Genomic DNA, 6,828 nt, shown 5'->3' with positions numbered 1-6,828 from the left:
AAATTGCAATTCCAATGCTAAATTATAAATATTTATCAGAAAAAAACATCCATGTAAATGAGTTGCCTGTTTACCTCTGATAGACATGAAACAATAACACCGTGCTGGATTTGTTCCAGTTTTGAACAACACTTGAAATATTATTGCTAATAGTTTTTAGATTTCTTGGGATTCCGTCTTCTTAATGGGATGCCAAAAAGTTGACCTTCTACACATTGGCACAATTACATTTATTTCACTCGGGTCCATTACTCAATATATTCGAACACAAATGAAATTCATTTGATTAATTAAAGTGCTAAATTATTTTGAACTGTGTACTGGAACAAAAAAAATGTAAATAATATGGAAATGGGTAATCCCACTGGAATGAGCACAGGTTCAAGCAAAACACAATCCAAAGGTGTATTTGACCAACCTGGGTATAGTAGACTCTCTGTCCTTTAATAATCTCTAATTGTTTTCCTATTGTGGAAACAGAATGTGTTTTGTTTCCTAAACGATATCACTTATGACTGTCAACAAAGGTAAATGGGCTAAAATAATACAGGCATTAATTTAAAAACAAAAGAAGTAGTCAAGAAGAATAATCTATAAAAGGATTAAACATCCATAATGGGGGGACCCCAAAATGCATCATAGGGTAACAAAAATATGTAATTCTAAATAATAGACATGTACATTAATATAAAACTTTAATTAAAGTGTTCAGGTACCCCCCATCATCACTCCCAGAGTCCATTTGTCCCCTTCCTTACTGTGTCACACCTCACCATTCCTCCCCCATGTAGTTCAGGTGTAGATCAAATAAACAACACAAGGAAACACAGCTGTAATACAATCCTGTATTTGCAGGTTCAGAGTAAATAACACATAACAGTGCAGGTATAGAGCAATTGAATAACACCTAGCCTTACATGTATAGATCAACTAAAAAATCACATGCAAACATGTAAACCCAAGGCATACAGGCATAGGTCATAACTTTCTACCCCTTTATCTCTCTTCTCTCTCTCCCTTTTATTCCTACCTCTCCGTTCTCTTTATCTTGCCCCTTCTCATTATCTCTCCTTTATTCTCCCTATTCTTTTCACAAACATACACACTTACACTAACACACATACACATGCTTACACTAACATACATTTAAAAAAAGAAATGTGCCCACTACAGCTGAAGAAATGTTAAACGAAACGCGTTCTGTGTGGGTTCTCCTTTTTTTTGGCGCCTACTCAGTGGTGAGTGTTCATTTTATTTTATCGTATATTTATTTTTTGATTGTTTAGGTTTGTTTTATTTGATATATGTAACCATTATTTATTTATATCATTTCTGGTATCCCTTAACCCATTGTGGGATGGGAAGTCATTATTGTGTCTTTGCTGAGATATAGTATATTCATCTCTTATTTTTTGTGAATTTTATATTTTTTTTATATATGTTTTATGTATTTATTAAAGATTTGTATATTTTTGATATAATTATAAATTAAATTATTTGTTACTAACATACATTTACTAACACGCCCTCTCACACTACTTACACATACACATTCATGGCCACACAATTACACATTCATGCCAACGCATAGACATCCGTGTTAACACAAACAAATCCTTGCTAACAAACTTACACATGCACATCCTTGCAAACACACAAACACAAATACACATTTATGCTAGCACAAACGCTTACACATTCATGTTCACATACACATTCCTGATAACATACACATTCACGTTAACACACACTTATACATTATCATTCTAACACACATAAACACATTGATATATACATAATTCCACCTATACCCTCACTGACAGCCTTCTCTCCGGATACTTGAACGCTGTGTGAGCGGTACCGCTTTTAACAAGGGGTAACGTAACCTTGTGTCATGTGACCCCACTGCGTATTTAACCCCCCCGCCATTCCAAAATTGTTCACAAAGGGCCAGTCTGACCCACTGTCCAGCCTGCTCCTGGAAGGCGCCCGTGCGGTTGCACACCCCTAAGGCCGGCCCTGGTGTTTCAGCTCCTTTGCTTCACTATACCTTGAAAAAACAAGACTAGTGAGTTTCTTCGGCAAGAAGAGTTTAGCTGGTCTTGTATAGTGAAATTGCTTTAAAGTCTCCTAACCCATTGAATTATGTAACGTACATCCCTTCTTGCTGGAGAAACCTAGCCCTTCGTAAGGTATAATGAAGTGAGAGAGTTAAAACCACAACTCTGTTGCAAACTCTTCTGTTAACTGTCCCTTTAGTGAATAAACCTCAATTATAATAACAAAATAACCAGAGAATATTTATACAGACGGAAACAATACCGTAACAAACTTTCACTTTCAAATAAATATCAATTTCATTAAACTCATCCTGTACCAACATCAGTAGGAGATCCCCTACAAAGGAAGAAAACGCCAGAAACCAACTTCAGTTAAGTGCGCAAATGGCAGGGAAACTCTTCACGTATGGAGACGGTTAATCAGAGGATTATGGAACAGCACTTAATAATTTGCAGGCCCCTAACATATTTTCTGCTGTAAACATTTTTCTATTTCATAGATTCTGCTTTGAACATGCATGATTTCTGTATTTCATTGTTAGCTTAACAGATCTTTCTTTGTGTGGTAAATTTATATACTAGCTAATGTTAAAAATTGCATTATTAGAGGTGCCACACGTTAATGAGATTGAAATATATATATATTATAATTCACAATGCTATCTATGTAAACCACTCTAATAATACAAGGGAATGTGTCACTTATGAAAAAAGCATTTCCTCATTTATTTAATTTCAACTTTTTGCTGTAAACTGTTTTTATATTTCATATTTAACCCTGATAACTATATATTTTAAAGGTTCTGCTTTGAACATTCATGATTTCTCATAGTCTGTATCCCAGTAAACCATTGTTAGTTTTACAGATTTTCCTTTGTGAGACAAAAATGATGCACACCTTTCAATATTTGCCCAATAACTACTAAAATAAATGAAAATCCTAGGCATGGGGGTTGCAACTACAGCTGGGCCCACCACTCTAGGGGGTTCGGCTACCCCTGCAACTTCTTCCACTCAGGCCTGTAGCTTACTTCTTGTACCGCTCAGTGGAAGCAGGAACCCAGCGAATTTATGGAACACTGCATCATTCCTGCTTCCCCTGGGCAATAAAAGAAGTTGCTCGCACAGTGTGTGGGAAACACAAAGGGAGGTTGTTTGGGGCAAAGATAGCACAAGCAGAATGTTTTGGGGGCAAATATGGAGGGGGGTGGCACTCATAGGCCGCCTAAACACCTAAAGTCGACCCTGATCATTACTCACATGTCAATTTTATAGTTACATAAGGTTGAAAAAAGACCTAAGTCCATCAAGTTCAACCCTTCTACCTAACCTTCCTATTCATGATCCAAAAGAAAACCCCTAATTAAGCTACTTCGAGTTCTGGCACCAGGGGGAAAGATTCCTTCTTGACTAAAAAGGCAGTCAGATTTCTCCTTGGATCAAGAAGCTCTAAAATATAAATTCTCTTTATAGCCCTGTATGTTATGCGTTTCCAAAAAATATTCAGACCCCTTTTGAAGGCATCTAATGTATTTGATAACACCACCTCCCTGGGAAGTGAATTATATACCTTTATTGTCCTTACTGTTAAGAATCCCTTCCTTTGCCGTCTATGAAATCTCCGCTCTACCAGTCGCAGAGGGTGACCTCTTGTTCTTTGTACATTTCTGTTAAAGAACAGGTCACCGAAGAGCTCTTTATATTGGCCTTGCATATATTTATATAATGTTATCATATCCCTCTAAAAAACAGTTTTTCTAGCGTATATAATTTTAACTTTTTTAGTCTCTCTTCATAACTAATATCTTCCAATCCCCTTATTAATTTTGTAGCCCTCCTTTGCACTTTTTCTAGTTCCATAATGTCCTTTTTAAGGACCGGTGCCCAGAATTATTTTTTTTGATGTTGGGGTAGAGGGCCTGATTGCATGCTAGGGAGCGTGAGGGTCCAATCAATATAAAAGATGGCCCTGGCCCCCTTTAGAACCGGGCAATGAGGGTGCCACCACTGCTCTCTGTCAAACTGAGAGGCGTTGGCTGGGGAGATCTTGATCCCCCCTCCTTCACCAGCCCTCTCGCCCAACCATCAGGTAGCGCGAGAGCCTGTTGCGTTCTATCCGCACTTAGGTAGTAATCAGCGAGGAAGGGGTCACATTATGTCATGTGACCTCCCTGATGCGGTGGTAGTGCAGCAACACAAAACCTCTGAGATCCAGAGTGGACTGGTAGGAGGCATCACCGCATCAGGAGGAATTTATCATTGACACCCCCCCCATTTTGACTGTGGTATCTTATGTGCCCCCCTATATAGTGTTCTCACTGATTAAAAGTAAGCCTTACACTGTTCCACATGCCTGCCTCCAAGAATTTCCATAGCCGGCAAAGCATTTCCATAGCTGGCACACCTGGCACTTTCGACCCATGTACATGTCCACCTGGCACTTGCCATTGTTTTTGCAGGTGTACTTTACATTATCGATAACGCTCCTCCGGAAGAAGCCTTTACTGCCCTTGCAGCTTAGCACATTGTAGTGGAATCCAGAGGCCTTGTCGGCGCATACGCTGCAGACTTCATTCCCCAGCATCTTCGGTGCATGGCCCTTCTTTCTTTTCCATTCAGGGTCCTCTGCTGTCAAAAATAAGAAAGTCATTATTATTATTTATTTTTTTATATAGCGCCATAAAATTCAGTAGCGCTGTACAATGGGATAAGTTGGATCTGAAGCAGACTCACCTTACAGATGTCTTTACTGCGGCCAATCTGATCGCTTAGACTTAGTATAAAGCATTTGCTTCACCACCGTAAGACTTAGGAATACATTCGACATCTGCCAACCACCCAACAGAGCCCCACTTCCAGCAACAAACACGTTTACCAACACCCTTACTTTTTATTGTTCAGAAAACCCAAAATATAATTTGTGTGGGTGCACTACGTGAAAAATAGGGAAGAGGGAAATTACGGTTGAACAAAGACAATGTTGAAAATACTATTGTCCACAAGTGTAAAAATGCCTTTGTCACTAAGGGGGTTAAAATGGTTCTAATCATCCTTCATTTAACCTCTGTGTAGCTTACCTTTTTTAGGATGTTGCTCATAACACCTGCACAGGTGGGGGTGGATCCAGAGCCTGGCCTCGCGACCGGCCCTCATACTTACACAACCAGACACACACAAGTACAGACACTCAGACTAACACTCTCAATGCTATCACATACATACAAACACTAACACAACTAGATATTCAACACTAACACAGTTACATGTGCACACCAAGACACTAACATCATACACACACATCCACACTAACACAACTACTCAACACTAACATGTGTACACAGACTAGCACACACTAATACACACACACACACTTACAACATGCCCACTTACACAACTAGACATTCAACAAAAACACACACTAATGCATGCACACACACTCACACACACAGACGCTAACAAAACTAGACACAACAATTAGGCACAATAACACACACACGGACATAGACACTCAAACTAACATTAAACTAATACAACCACCCAGACTAACATACACTCATACAAACATACACAGAAACAAAAACACACTTACCCAGATGTACAAATACAAATACCAATATTCCCAGGCACACACACTAACATATCCAGACACACATACACACAAGCTAACTAAATCTGGCCATCCTGTCCCCATGTCCTATTTCGTCCATCTTTGAAGCCAGCCAATTCAAGTCACTACATCATACTAGGCACCCCAGGGTATTTCGAATGCCAGTAATTTCACTTTTTCAATGCACTAATTTTGCAACCAGCCATTGTCAGAATTTGTGGTGGTAGTATTTTTTTGTGCGCACACACAGTGTACTTTAGGTGTGCATTTACAGCTCCTGGTATATGTCACTACCAAACATGTGTCACGTTCTGCCCAGGCTGCAGAGCTGCATATCTGTCTTGCTTTAGTTTCTCTGTTTTGCTTCGATCCATTCCTGGATTTCCTTTTGCTTTGTTCTGATCTTCCATTCCTTGCTTCTGCTTCAGCTCTTTGCTTCAGCTCTGTTTCCTTTATAAGGTGAACTGAAAGACTCTCTACCTCAAATACCTTGCCAGTGCCATTTCTGTCCCCAAACAGTGGGGAGTTATGGATAAGGAGCAAAAATAAAGCCCTCTGTCTTTTTATATGTGTCATTTATACAAACAGTTTACTTTTTAATTGTGTTTTAAAAATTCAAGTTCCCTATTCTTAAATAATAATGGTGCAATGCTATGGGCCTGGCATAATGATGATTTAACGTACAGTGTAAACTTATCATTAAACTAGGCCCTGGTATTGACGCCACAGCACACACAAAACACCAAAAAGCCCTGAGAGCTCCTGGCCTGGTCAACATTGTCACCAATATAAGCGGTATGAGGGGATGAAATTTAGAACTGCATTTTTATTTCTATGGGAAATCTGGTTGTAGGGGCAAGTCCTGTCCTGTGGTTAAAGTTTGGGTTCTCATGATCTTTAGAGTTACCATATTTCTTTAAGATGCCGTCTTTATATAAAAACAGGTTCCCAGTTGTATCTACAAGACATAAATGCTAACACGTCAAACCTGGAATAATCTAGATGTAAAAACTGTATTGAAATGTCATAATCTGCCATGCTTTGGTTTTTGTCCATAAAGAATAGACAAATATAATCATTTACTCTAGATAATTTACTCTAAAAGCCATAAACGACATATCCTATCATCGGTGTAATGGCCCTGAAATCACCATTGCACAT

This window comes from Spea bombifrons, chromosome 12 (genome assembly GCF_027358695.1).
Source record: "Spea bombifrons isolate aSpeBom1 chromosome 12, aSpeBom1.2.pri, whole genome shotgun sequence".
Taxonomy (NCBI): Eukaryota; Metazoa; Chordata; class Amphibia; order Anura; family Pelobatidae; genus Spea; species Spea bombifrons.
This window is presented reverse-complemented; position numbering follows the sequence as displayed.